Source organism: Engraulis encrasicolus, chromosome 13, assembly GCF_034702125.1.
Source record: "Engraulis encrasicolus isolate BLACKSEA-1 chromosome 13, IST_EnEncr_1.0, whole genome shotgun sequence".
NCBI classification, from domain to species: Eukaryota; Metazoa; Chordata; class Actinopteri; order Clupeiformes; family Engraulidae; genus Engraulis; species Engraulis encrasicolus.
In genome coordinates, this window is record NC_085869.1 from 23,584,577 (window position 1) to 23,599,576 (window position 15,000).

General features: G+C 47.7%; 1 protein-coding gene across 2 annotated transcripts in view; it reads right to left on the minus strand.

Moving 5' to 3' along the window:
* Positions 1-15,000, minus strand: part of adarb1b (adenosine deaminase RNA specific B1b) — a 178,634-nt gene that overhangs the window by 114,788 nt on the left and 48,846 nt on the right. For both annotated transcript variants that reach the window (XM_063213486.1, XM_063213485.1), the window contains exon 2: positions 270-401. The gene's annotated coding sequence lies outside the window, so the exon portion shown is untranslated. The remainder of the gene's footprint in view (positions 1-269; positions 402-15,000) is intronic.

Genomic DNA, 15,000 nt, shown 5'->3' on the forward strand with positions numbered 1-15,000 from the left:
AGAGAGAAAGAGAGAGAGGTGTAGAGAGAAAGAGGTAGAGAGATAGGTGTAGAGAGAGACAGAGAATGTAAATGTCTATGGTGAGATGTGATATGCATGCTCTGCACGAGGAAGGATGCACCTCCCGCTGATCTCTCATCCCTATCTCACCCTGCCCGCCGTCACACACCACCCCGCCCCTCTCCACCCGCCCCGCTATACCTCCCCCGTCAGCTCCCCGTGGCCCGATCTGGGGCGAGACGAAACCGCACGTGGGGTGTCGGACTCACCGTTCCGCTGGGATGAGCGCTTGAGTGCTGCTGACGCTGCCGCCGCTGCTTTTACTCGCCGAGTCTCGTCTTCTTCTCCACTGCACGCCTGTCCTCCCAAAGGCCCCGACGTCACTCACTCACGCCTCACACCTGAAACACAAGAAGACAAGGCAGCACACCGGTGAGACACACTAGTAAAACGCTCTGACCACAAAAGAAGAGGGAAGAGAAATGAGATGCACGCACACCGCACACATAGAAGGTCTAACACGGATCTGGAACCTGTAAAAGCAGTACAGTGGTGCACTTTGTTGTAGGACAGGGGTGGGGAACCTTTTGCATTCGAGGGGCCACTTCAAATTCATCCGAGGGCCGTAAAAGTCCTCCGAGAGCCATATTAGGAACACAAACCAGGATTTTCCCCTGAACTTCAGGACTATTTTGAAGGCAGCCACCTTTAAAACAAACCCCACCTTCTCTTGCTCCCCCGAATATAACTTAGCTGTATTGCAAATGTATTTTCTAAGATTCCTTTACAGAATATGGTCATATTTCATGTGAAGCTGCATAACATTAAAACTATATCGGGGGCCAGATAAAATGGCAAACGGCCCTCGAGACATAGGTTCCTGACCCCTGTTGTAGGAGGTCTGTACAGCAGGCTACGTGCCTCATACTGACCTAGAACCTGTAAAAGATGTAAGAGTGGTCTGGGCTGTCGCACTTCGTTTCGGGAGGTTCGTAAAAGCACCATGTGTAAGCATTAGATCACGTTGATGGGAGTAGAATGGGAAGGGACATAAAAGCATAAACAGGAGAGCAGTTACGCTACATGGCGCGGCTATGCGGAGCAGCTACGCTACACGGCGCGGCTATGCGGAGCAGCTACGCTACATGGCGCGGCTATGTGGAGCGTCTAGGCTACACGACGCGGCAATGCGGAGCACTTCCTCCCTGCAGGGCCTGTTTGTAAACAGCACATGTGGATAATTGCACATGGCAAGGAAGGAGGTGAGCGGATAGGAGTAGAGCGGCGGAGTGACCCAACATGCCGTGCCTAACCCACCATAAACACACATGCACTCACACACACGCACCCACACACACGCACACATACAGGTATGCACACACACACTCACATTCTTGCAAACACGCCAAGACAACACTCTGATACATGTTTCACACACAAGCACACGCACACACATTTTCGAAACACCGCCACAGGCATTCCCACACACAAACATCATAGCATGATAGGTGAGCCAGGCCGACTATCTGAGTAGGATATTATTACGGCCAGTCGTGTTTAATGTAGGTGGTCTGCCATGAAGCACGCTCTATGCGGAGCACAACGATATACTACAGGAAGTAGATGGAGGAGGGGAGGGAAAAAAAGCAGTCTACCTCAAGGGGGTTATGAAATGAAGCCTTTAAAAGGGCTCTTTTGTGCAGGGCCAGAAACCCACATCGCTATACTGCACTGCACTGCACTGCACTACACTACACACACCACGGGTAAGTTATATAAGGTCAGCCAGTACCTGGGCCAGAATCTATTCATGGTTGGATAATGGCATGCGTATTTGCTCAGGGATCCTGCATCCTCAGGCATCCTGCATTTTGACAGTAGATCTCCAGAGATGGAGCAAAACATCTGCATGCCATGCTCCCTGGACGGAATGACGGCATACCTACGCAACATTAAGAAGACGTACACCGCCACCGCAGTTCATTAGCGATTGCATATGCTCCCATTCAAGCAGCCTGTCGCCATCAATCTATTTCAGATAGGGAACAGGTCGCACCCCTTTGGTGATATCAGTGACTCAATGACAAATGTTTGCAGGGAGTGAGGGCTAAGACATGGTATTACGTATTTTCATGCTTTAAACGTTAATTGTAATTCTAATGTCATTTTAAAAATATTAGAGTACAGTAGAGTAGAGTAGGATTTATTAATCTTGAAGGAAATTAAGGACAATTCACAACTGCAAGTTGCTCTGCTTTCACACAGAATCAATCACTAAACATTGTTATTTTCTACGATAGGTTAGTGGCCCTATGACATCGGAGACATGCAAAATACTTGTGGTGAAATTCAGAAAATAAAATGAAACCAATCCAATAAAGTAGGGCAGGAAGCAGCACTTATGCTGAAGAAACTAACGAACTGAAGAGTATCCAAGATTCCCCAGCTGTTAGCTGTTCATTTCAAGTGGAGATGGAATTAAAATGGTAATTTCCAAACCCAACACGAGTCTGAGAAGCAAGACGACGCCAAGCAGCTACAAGACCACAGAGGGGGTGAGCCGCCTTGGTTGAAATTCAAGGCACCGGGCGGCCGCAAGGTGTTTTTAAAAGTAAAGTCTAGGAAATCTCCATGCACATTTTTTTAGAGATAAGGATTTCCCCGCTCCACTTCACCTCCACTCCACTCCACAGCCACCCTCAGGGGGGGGGGGGGGGGGGGGCTCCCATTGGTTCCCACCAGCATAATCATTTCTGCGCTCCCTTCCCGCTAACCCATTAATCATAAAACATGCACGCACGTCCATATTTTGACTCTACATCTCAGCTGTGACTGAGAGGAGGTAGGAGGAGAGGAGTTTCTCCATCAAGGAGGCAACCTCTTTAATGTGCCCACTGCCCATGCCTCCCCCCTGCTTGACAAGTCCTGGGTTTATACCAAAAATCAAGTGTTTGCTGTTTGACAAACACTAGTATGCAAACCACCTTGAGATGGGTGTTTGGGTTTTTTTGTTTTTCGTCTGCTGTTTCGCCAGAGTGTTAGAGCCTTGATTGCTACGTGCAATTTCCAGGAGTGCTGGTCTCTGATTCGCTTTGTTATTGTAAGTGGCATGCGGCGGCATTGCAGGTCTGTCTGTCAATTTGAGGTGTGTGTGTGTGTGTGCGCGCATGTGTGTGTGTGCAGAAGGGGGGCTCAATAGGGGATTGGGAATAACACGACCTCATGATCGCTCCCCACAAACGCTCGCTGCGAGGCTAAAAATAGTCAGCGTAGCGTAGCGCTGCGCAGCGCGATGCCAAGCTGAGCTGAGAGCTTTTGCCGCACACACACACACACACACACACGCACACGCACACGCACACACACACACACACACACACACACACACACACACACACACACACACACACACACACACACACACACACACACACACACACACACACACACACACACACACACACACACACACAGGCCCAGAGGAAACAGTTCTGTCATCGCTGCTCCAGCGGGTTATAATAAGCACCCTCTTCTCTCCCCTCTCTCCCGCGCCGCTGCATACATTTACGCTAGTGAGCTGTCATGCCCATACACAGACTCCACACGTGTCGTGTACACAAAACAAACGCAACAAACATACACATACATTTCCTCCACATGCACACACACGCACACACACTTCCTTTTTAATCGGCATGCTTTAATTGCTACCGTAATTTGGGGTGTGTAAGCAAAGGTAATTGGAAAAGCCGGGGTATTCTTAAAATTGCAATTCACAAAACCCATCATTTAAGTTGATGGCGAGGCTCGACCTGAGGCATAATTAGAAAAAGATTGTGCGCAGCCTCACTCTCGAAGCACACACGTGTGTGTGTGTGTGTGTGTGTGTGTGTGTGTGTGTGTGTGTGTGTGTGTGTGTGTGTGTGTGTGTGTGTGTGTGTGTGTGCGCATGATTTCGCATGACCGTGTTTGTGTGCAAGCAGAGTGAGTGAGTGTTTTCATATGCGTAAGTGGGGGGTGGTCTGGATATGATAAAGAAAGAAAGAAAGAAAGTCCTCCTGACTTAATTGGACTGGCCAGAAATACCCAAGCAGCCAGGCAGGCAGGCAGGCAGGCACTACATTATAAACATGTCTCCCTCCTCTTCAATGATGAATTTCCAAGAGAGCCATCAAAGACGTAAACACTAAGGAATAAATAGACGGACTAAGAACAGCAATAGATAGGCACTTCAATCACCTCGCAATTTAGTGAAGTGCTGAAATATGGACGCACGCACACACACACACACACAGAGGAACAAAAGGCATCAACTGCCATTGTATGGGAGATAGGCCTATAGCTTGGGTCAAATTCGTGCTGGCTTTGTTACAGACCTCAGGGTGAGCTTATGGATCAGGTTTCAACTAATAGAACGAGAACAACAGAAACGGAAAAGGCAGAGACACATACAGACACAAATGGAGGAAGCGAGTAAAACAATTAGAGAGACAGAGAGAGCGAGAGAAAGAGAGAGGAGCGTCTGTGTGAATGACACTGCATCTAATACGACTGCTGCTGCGTCTGAGAGCCTGACACACACACACACACACACACACACACACACACACACACACACACACACACACACACACACACACACACACACACACACACACACACACACACACACACACACACACACACACACACACACACACACACACACACACACACACACACACACACACACACTCGCCCCTTTTCTGTTTTGATTGTGCATTTATTTTTCAATTTATATAGAGCATGGCGTTAAGCATTTTATTGTGCGTTTTAACACAGCAGAGTAAACCAACTGGAGCCTGCAAACCGGGTCTGTACTCCAGCACCATTAATATGACAGCAGGAGCACTATGCTAGGATGGTATTTCGGAAGCCCCAATCACAAAACGGTAGTAATTTTCCTCTGCGATGATCTGACAAGATATTTGGCTGATGGGCAGGCGCTGAATGAATAAAATATAAGTCTGATGTGAAGACTCCATAGAAAAAAAAAATCTCGAAATCCAAAGCTTTTAGAACAAACAAAAAAAACGCTTAAGGCGGATGCAGCCAGCATAGTATGGAGAAATCAGTCATCACCAGTCTTCAGTTTCACTGCGTGGAATAAGTAATTGTAAAACCGTGGTGTGCCACAAGAGCTCCAGTCGATTCGGAGGGGGGATAACCACACTGGCAATGCAGCCTCTGTGGATTGCTTTCATAGCTTCAAATTAAAGACTAATAGGTGAGACATTTAAAAGGGGGTTGCGAGCTCCCCGTCCACTTCCCTCCAGAAAGTTCAGCCGGAGTGCAGCATCGTCCATGCAGTAAAAACCACTGCTGGAAAGTTTACCGAGGCCTCCCTGGCTGCCAAACTCCCCCCGGTCCGCTCGTGAGAACAGCGCGGCCACTTTTATCACGTAGCCACCCGATGCATGGATGGATGTCCCGAAAACGTTTTTTTTTCCTCCAAGAGTTTAACCGCAGTAGCAGCGGCTACATTTACTGCGGTCGACGCTGACACCATTCTCACCCCTCGCGAAAACTGCTGCACAAAAAAGAAAACTGCATCTGCAATTCAGATCATCTAGAGACACACACACACAGGCACATACACACAGGCACACACACCAAGCGTGCGCGCACACACAAGCGGTTCGGAGCATGCTGTGATTCTTTCCAAAATAAAAAAACCCAGTGATTTTCTTTACAACTAAACACACAGTTAATTTGGGGTTTGGACAACAATGGGGGAAGCTTTTTTGGAAATGTAACTCCTAAATCACGGCGGCCCGGCAATCGATGTGGTTTTTACTGGGCATCTGGGGAATGTCGATGATCTTAACTTACAGTACATGGACGACATCCACCCTCTTTAATTGCTGTTTAAGGACAGTTGGAAGGGACGCTCGTCGGCTTCCGAGAGAGGCCTTAGAGATGTTACGAGAAAATGGTTGCATTACATCACAACAAGCAGCAGCAATAATGACCTCTTTGGACCGAATTCCAAGTCTCCTATAGAGCTTTTAAAACTTCTTGGCTGAAGCCATTCCGGAGTTCTCTCATCAGCTTGCTGTAGCTATGCCGACTGCATCAGCTATTCTTTATCTGAAATGAACGCACAGAATTACACAAGCTAAAAGCCCAACGTGTACAGGAGGCTCTCAACCATTCCCTCCCTCTTTGTTCCCCTAGTCCTTTTTTTACACAAACCCCTATGAGATATCTAAAAATGACCCCAAAAACGACTAAAAAAGGTGCGTTTGAAAGGATTGTGCTGATCACAAAATTTTTCAATCACCTTCATTTCACCTGAACGATGGGGGGGAGCATGGCTGACAATAAGCCTATTAACCTCCGCAGACGCCTGATATCTGGCGTGGCATGATATGGGTCAAGAGGCAGAGTAATCTCTTGGTTTTCTGCGCGGCTCTTGCAGACAAGACAGAATTAAGACATTACAGGACTAATGAGGCTGGGCCGGACACAGCAGAGCAGCTCCGTCAGCAGCCAGCAGCCCCCCTCGCTCTTTCTCTCTCTCTCTCTGCCTCTCCATCTCTCGCTCCCTCGCTCTCTGTCTCTCCTTCTCTCTCTGTCTCTCCTTCTCTCTCTGTCTCTCCTTCTCTCTCTGTCTCTCCTTCTCTCTCTGTCTCTCCGTCTCTCTCTGACTCTCCGTCTCTCTCTGACTCTCCGTCTCTCTCTGACTCTCCGTCTCTCTGCCTCTGTCTCTCTCTGCCTCTGTCTCTCTCTGCCTCTGTCTCTCTCTGCCTCTGTCTCTCTCTGCCTCTGTCTCTCTCTGCCTCTGTCTCTCTCCATCTCTCTCTCTCCATCTCTCTCTCTCCATCTCTCTCTCTCCATCTCTCTCTCTCTCTCTCTGCCTTCTTCTCTCCCCTCTCTCTCTCTGCCTCTCTTGCTGCCTTCTTCTCTCCTTCTCTCTCCCTCTCGCTCTCCTCCTAATCTCGGCCTGCACAGCCAAGCAGCTCTGCTCAGCAAGGCCTGCAAAGAGAGACGAACCAACAATCACATGCATGCGCACAGACACACAGTCAACTGTATAGAAAACCACTCACATACTGTAGTACATTGAAATCCATTGGGAAAACGCACACGTGTGCAAATTTCCAAATCCATAAAAGTACACACGCACATGCACACACACACGCACGCACACACACACACACACACACACACACACACACAAGGTAATCAGGGTCTGAAATGTATTTCTAGCTCACCTCCACCCACCACCACCCCCCAAATCTCTCATGTCTTTGGGAGCTCTTGGATTCGAACACCTCTCTCTAGGATGAATGTTAAAAACCCCAAGAGTACGACTTCCATCTTCGCAGCACAATCCACACGAGAGCAAGCCAGCGCTTGTGCGAGTGTGTGCTTGTAGTTCTAGCAGCGCTTTCCTATTGATCCAATGATCTTTCTGCTTCACTCCCCCGGTCTCCCATGTCTTTTCTCTCCCTCTCTCTCCCCCTGACTACTCAGTCCTGTAGTGTAGTGCAGAGCAGCACAGGAGTCCACATAGCACAACACAGCACGCTGCCTGCCTCACCGTGCCTCATCGTACCCTACCGTACCGTTCCGTTCCGCCCCTCTTCCTCCACTACCAACCTTATTAATACTGCCCAAACATGATCTATTATTTATCGCAGCAAGAATGTCTACAAGGGGGCCCGGGTCCAGGTCCGCCCGATGGATATCTGCGGGCCAGAGGGGCCAATCATTCCTCCCCCGCAGTTGGCCGGATCAAATTCTACAGGGGCGTGTGTGTGTGTGTGTGTGTGTGTGTGTGTGTGTGTGTGTGTGTGTGTGTGTGTGTGTGTGTGTGTGTGTGTGTGTGTGTGTGTGTGTGTGTGTGTGTGCGTGTGTGCGTGTGCGTTCCATTGTCAGCCCTGTGTGTGTGCCCAACATGGTGAGCGGAGCAGAGGGGGCACAACTGGATTTGTCTGAGGAACACAGCGAATGGGGAACTAAAGACAGAGAGAGATTAGGGGTTACGCCATCCAGCTGGTGCAGTATAATACAGACACCCTACAGTACAGATGGGTTTTTCGCTTACAAACATTCATGTTGTGAGGGGGACCAAGACGCTAAGCAGCCAACCAAGCATGTGAGCTCAATTTTTGACCGACAGCAGTTTCCAACAATGAGAGGATGAACGGTCTGCAGCCAGTGTGCATTGTTTACAAACGATAAACCCATGTATAGGCCAAAAGTTTGGACACAGCTTCTCATTCAAGGTATTCTCTTCATTGAATGGTTAAAACGTCTTAAAGTTCTAGTTCGACAGAATTCTAATGCGTTATTGAATGACTTTTGTGTTCAATAAAGATCGACTTAACTGACTGTTTTTTTTAACTTGAAAATACATGGGTTTACCGCATTTGTAGACACGATGTTGTGAGGAGGGGCAAGACACTGGCAGCCAACCATGTGAGCAAATTTTTTGGTCGACAGCGGTATCCAACAATCAGAGGTTGAGTTGTGCGCAGTTAGTTTCGCTCAGTCAGGTAAAAACAAAAATTTAGAACCCATGTATAGACAAAAAAAACAGACTGACATCAACACGTGTATGGCCATCAGCTGTGCAGTGTTGATGTCAGGTGGATAGACAGCAGTCATCGCTATTGGACAACAAATAGCACAATTCTGATGCCCTCCACAAAAATGTACAATGTACTGAATATAGCCTTGAAAATAAAGAGAATGCACTGAATGAGAAGGTTTGTTGAAACTAGGGCTGGGCGGTTCTGGAAAAAATGTGCATCACGGTTTTCTTGATGAAAATTGGTATCACGGTTCTCTGCGGGTTTTTTTTTTTGATAAGCGACGATTTCCCCCCCCCCCATCTCAATGTTTCTGAAGAAAAGACTGAAATTAAACTAAAAAATGAGATAAAATCCTGAATCTCGATTTCTATTTAAATCACTTTTTTTGGAATAAAAACTAAAAAAAACCCTTCTCTCATCAAAAAAGTGCACCTTGTGTAGGTGAAAACCGTTATCACGTTTTTTTAATGGTATACCGCCCAGACCTAGTTGAAACGTTTGGCCTATAGTACTGTATACGGTCATTTCTCCCCTGGTAAACACAAACTAATTCTGAAACAATTGTTTGACACAATAATCATTTAGATGCAAGTAAAGCAGACAGGGCCTGAGGCATTGTATGGAAAGACTCTGCAAAACACGACAACACACACAACAACACAAAGTCTGAGCCAAAGACATGATTGGCGTGGTAATCATTTAGATGCAACTGGTGTCTCGCTATTTAATAAAAACACCCGAGACGAGGAGGACAAGCTGTGATTAGCATCAACCGTTTTCATAATTCATTTATAACAGTCCAGTCACAGCTCTATAGCTCTAATTCCTGCAGGGTAAAAGGCAGTTTAGGGAGATTTAATTGAACGACGGCTGGATTGGAACATCAGCTGCGCTCCCTCCCTCCGTGATGAGTGGACTTCATGATGTGCCAATGCGCAGGGCTGGATTCAGATGGCCTGGGGCAACTACAGTAGGCTACAGGTTGCCCCCCAGAAGGCAAATTTCACGACAAATTTACATTAGACACCGTCATAATCAGGAGCTAGGAATTAAGGGTAATGTGTCTACCAACTGCACTTAACACGACAGACTAGGCCTGGGTATTGCAGCTATGTTCCTGTATCGATTCGATTTCGATTCTGAGGGTTTTGAATCGATTAATCACGATTCGATTCGATTCAATTCGATTCACTCCGAATCGATTCAATCCGTTCCCTTTGTTTTGCAAGGATTTCCCCCAAAAGATGCTGTTGCCTATTTTTATATAAAAATGTCAAAGGGCTGTGGCTTGACAGTGTTAACAGATTGCTAATTTGTAATAAGTAGGCCTAGGCCTAATTGACTAATACCTACTGGGTATTTTCCATAGACCTAAATGAAACAAAAAGAACAAAAAGAAAAAGAGCAAAAAAATCGATTTTGTGCCCTGTGAATCGATTATGTGAATTTTAAATGATATCGATCGATTATCGATTGAATCGATTATTTTACCCAGCCCTACGACAGACAAGATTTCATCTCGTCAAAATTATGCAAATTTTTTCACTTTCGTCCTATCAGGGGGCCCCTGGCAGGGGCCTCACCTGCGACCGTCGGCGGGGAGGCAATAACAAGACAGCGGGAGGAAAGAGCCGTCGCTGACGTCTGCCTGCCAGGACCACAGGCCTTCGATATACGTACGCAGCACGCGCACAGTCCCGTCCCATTCCGTCACATCCCACTAGCCAGTGTCACCGCTAAGACACCCTGACACTTGGCAAGATGAGAAAGGAGATAGATACGTACTGCTGGTTATGTACTGTGACTAGTGGCTATACACGGGGCGGGGGGGGGGCTCTCAGGTGATCAGACGAGGGAGGTGTAGTTGCCGGAAGTCATGGGGTTCAACAGGCAAAGTGTGAACGTTTAGAGGTGGAATGAAAAGAGAGAGGGGGGGGGGAGAGAGAGAGAGAGAGAGAGAGAGAGAGAGAGAGAGAGAGAGAGGAGAGATAGAGAGGGATGCAAAAGGGAAAAAAGGGATAAAGAGAGGAAGAGAGATGGAGGAATAGAGAGTTGGAGCGGAAGGGAAAGAGCGATGAAGAGAGGCGGATGGTGGGGGGAGTGAGGAAATGAGTGAGTGAGGCTGGGTGGGAAAATAGGCAGCTGAGGGGTGAAGGGCGGTTTGTTTATCAGGGAGTTTTGGAAAGCAACGGGGAGGGGCCACCAGATGGAGTTTAATTAGCCAACTGGCTAGAGTGTAGGACGGCCTGGGCAGAACACACTGACTCAGCGAAAAATCACACACACACACACGCGCACGCGCACGCGCACACGCACACGCACACGCACACGCACACGCACACACACACACACACACTCAAGGTAATCAGGGTCTGAAATGTATTTCTAGCTCACCTCCACACACACACACACACACACCTCCTCCCTCACCATCCACCTCCCTCTCTCTCTCCCACAGAGGCAAACACACAAACACTTGAGCCTGTGCCATCCACATAAATCACCTTCATTGACACCTCTCTCTGATGCGGCGTTTCAAGCAACGGCTAACACACCTTGGCAGACCACACAAGCACACTACTATACACACACACGTCTTCATGCCAACGCAGACTAAACACACCTTTATGCCGACACAAACACAGAGAAACACATCTTAAGAAAACACTTTCTTCCCACTCACCCCCATAACAAAACAAGCCTTTACGACTGTTCTTTCCAAAGAGCACCTCGCAGATGTGAATGCTTGCCCAGGCAAAGAGTCTATTGCCACAGCAGGGTGATTCACCTCCATTTCATTCAGGAGACATTCAGCACCACCATCCTTTTCCAATCACGCCACCAGCCAGAGGAAAGAGGCTGCCACCTGCATAGCTGAATATCTCCTCCCCCATGGACTAAAAAAACCAAAAGATCTTACATGTTATGAGACAAAAACATCCAGCAAAGGAGAAGCAAAATGTATTATATATATAAATTCAGTATCTGTATCTATTTATGGGGCGATATTTATTCATTGGTGCAACTTGTTTTTATAGGTGGCATATTTTGTGTCTTTATGGTCCAACATTTGAAAGGTCAATGTCAAATTCCCTTCATGGAGAAATACGTATAGTATCAATCCAAGTTTGATACAAGTACCAGATATTGTACCAGCATATATTTCCTCCTTTGCATATTTTGTTATCTTTAAATGTATCTCCATCTATTTATGGGAGCTACTGTATATCCATTGGCGTGACTTGTTTATATTTTGGGTCTTGGTTATGGTTCAATGTTTTGCCAATTGTTTGATCCAATTCAGATATCCTGAGTGAGGAAATACATTAGGTCAATCCATCTGGTACACTTGACATGGCAGAGTAGGAGGATATCCACCGCTGACCGGTGACATGAAGAGGAAGAAAACAGGAAACTGTTATTTCGTGGGTCAGTGCTGTGCTCTAGCAAGAGAGAGCAAATATAAATACTGCACCTGTGTGTGTGTGTGTGTGTGTGTGTGTGTGTGTGTGTGTGTGTGTGTGTGTGTGTGTGTGTGTGTGTGTGTGTGTGTGTGTGTGTGTGTGTGTGTGTGTGTGTGTGTAAATACTAAAAGCAGAGAGCTTGACACTCAGGATGAACCCTAATCACGCAAAGTCTCTCTCTCTCTCTCTCGCTCTCTCTCTTGCTCGCTCTCTCTGTAAAGCAGGCAACAGAATCATGTTTACCAGGGATTCCGAGTAGCAAGCTAGCCAGAGACATCAACAGCAAACAGCATCACCGTCCAACAACTACAACATCAACAACAAGTAAAAAGCAGAGCAAGTCATGCGAGGTGATCCGCTGCCATCCATCACGGTGGCCTGCCTGTTGGGACATGACTTCCATTCCGTCACATCCATCAGCACCATAGCGACGAGAGAGAGAGAGGGAGGGGGAAAAAAAACAAAACAAAACGAAACACAAAGCACACAAAATCCAATAACTGACGATTCAATATCATAGCCACAGCCGTTTGAGCGATTGGTGTGCGTGCGTGTGTGCACAGAGGCTTGAATAAAAAAACATGAAAATAAATCAATTTGAGTGAGTTCATTTTAATTATTTATTTACAATCCACTCTCTCTCTCTGTCTCATCGCACACACACACACACACACACACACACACACACACACACACACACACACACACACACACACACACACACGTCAAACCCCCTCTGCCTACTAATGAAAATAAATAAAAATGAACGAGTGTTACTGTGACGGCAATGAAGCGTTGTTGGGGTCAGGATCGTTAGGAGCTCATTATTGTCTGAACACACAGACCAAATGTCAGTTCGGATTGCCTGGTGAGTGAGGTGGACTGAGGCCTCCTGCACAACGAGCCAAGCAGGGGCATGCTGTGGCACAACGCACTACTACAATGCACCGAGTGACCCATTCATAAACTCACACACTGCACGTCGTAGGGATGGCACAAACCGCAACCGAAAACCGAAACCGTACAATTCACGCACATACCGAACCGAACCGAACCGTGCAATCCGTGGCAAACCGCAATTCATGTACTGGCCAGAAAAATATATAAAACAGAGATTCTAGGAGTATCTTATCCAGTCAGAGGATGACAATCAGAGGATGACAAATAAAACCACACCATTTTCACATTGTGATAAGTCCGATTCTATTAGCCAATTGACGGAGGGCATTTGGAACGCTCAGACAGCGCACATCAGCTGACGACAGTTTAAGTGCAAGCGCAGGTTAGCACAAGAGGCAGTTCTCAGACACAAGCAAAAGGTCAAATTCAACTTGCGCATCATCACTTTGTAACTGCAGTTATATAAATATTGTTTAATATTCCCAGTGCACCATTTATTATGAACTAAAGAAAAAGAACCATCGAGAACCGAAAACCGTGACCTTGACACCGTGATATGAACCAAACCGTTAATTTTGTGAACCGTACCACCCCTAGAACGTAGGCGGAGCCAGGTTCGAATCCGGCACAGCCATGGTCACTTCCCAAACCTTAACTCCAAATCTCTCCCAATTGTTACTGTAATTCTTCACTGTCCAATGAAGGCATAAATAAGCAATAAAAATACAAAAACGGCACTGCCGTGGCGCTAACGGTATGGTACTTGTCTACTATGCGGCCGACATGGGTTGATTCCCGTATTAGGTCCTTTGTCAGCCCTTCCCTGTTTCTCTCTCCCAATTCACTTCCTACTTTAAAAAAAAACAAAAAAACACAACAAAAAACCAAAAGCAACAAGCCAGTCCAATCAGGCATGGGGCGCAAGACAAGAAATCCCAGCTGGGCTGAGATGGGACGGGAATGGGAATGGGATGACTCAAAATATGCACATTAGGAGCTACGGGAGTGGAGTGGAGTGAAGGCGGAAGTGGGGGCGGGGATGGCGGACAGTAGTGGGGGCGGGGATGGCGGACAGTGTTGAGGACGGACAGCCGCGGTCCACATTTGCATTAAAAGGCAGCTCGTCTCGGCAATTCCCATATGAGGCCTGGCAGCTCATTATGCGACGGCAGAGTGATTTAACGTGCGCTTGCTTGCTTGCGTGCCGTGCACGCCTTCTTATCTCATCTCCACGGCCAGCAGTCATCATCGGCAGGAATTTCCCAGTGTAGTATAGCTTGGGGGGAGGGGGTGCTCCCCTCTACTGTGGAGGTAAGAGGTGGGGGGGATGGGCAGAAAGGTGGGGGGATATATGGCAGGAGTTATGGGCAATGTGGTCTAGATCTATATCCATCTCTCCCTCTCTCTCTCTCACACACACACCTCTATTTCTCTCTCTCTACACCCCCCCCTCTCCCTCACCATTTCTCTCAATGTCTCTCTCCCTATCACACACACACACACACACACACACACACGCACACGCACGCACGCGCACGCACGCGCACGCACGCACACACACACACCTCTCCCTCTCTTCCACACATACCATACGGCCTAACAAGAGGGCTATTAGAGCGAGTGAGGCAGCGCTCCTCATTTGCATGCGTATATATTTCCCCAGTGCCGTGTTCCAGCCCGGCTCCCTCGGGAGGCCATCATTAGCGATCTGCAACGCCATCGATCTGCAGCCAGGCCACGCACACACGTCTAGCTGACCAACCGCCCCTCATCACCGCCCCTCATCACCACCCCCACCCAGTACTCACTCACATGATGGTGCACACGCACGCACGCACACACGCACACACGCACACTTGGAGAGTGAGGCACTGACGCTCACACATACTGTAGGTAAATACACACAGGTTGAAGAGGTCCACGATTAGCAGCACTTGTGTGGCCACTTGAGAAGAGAGAGCACATGAGAAGAAGTGGACTGGACTTGGTGTCAGCTGAAGCCACACGCATGCACACACGCACGCGCGCGCGAACACAATACCCACACACACAAC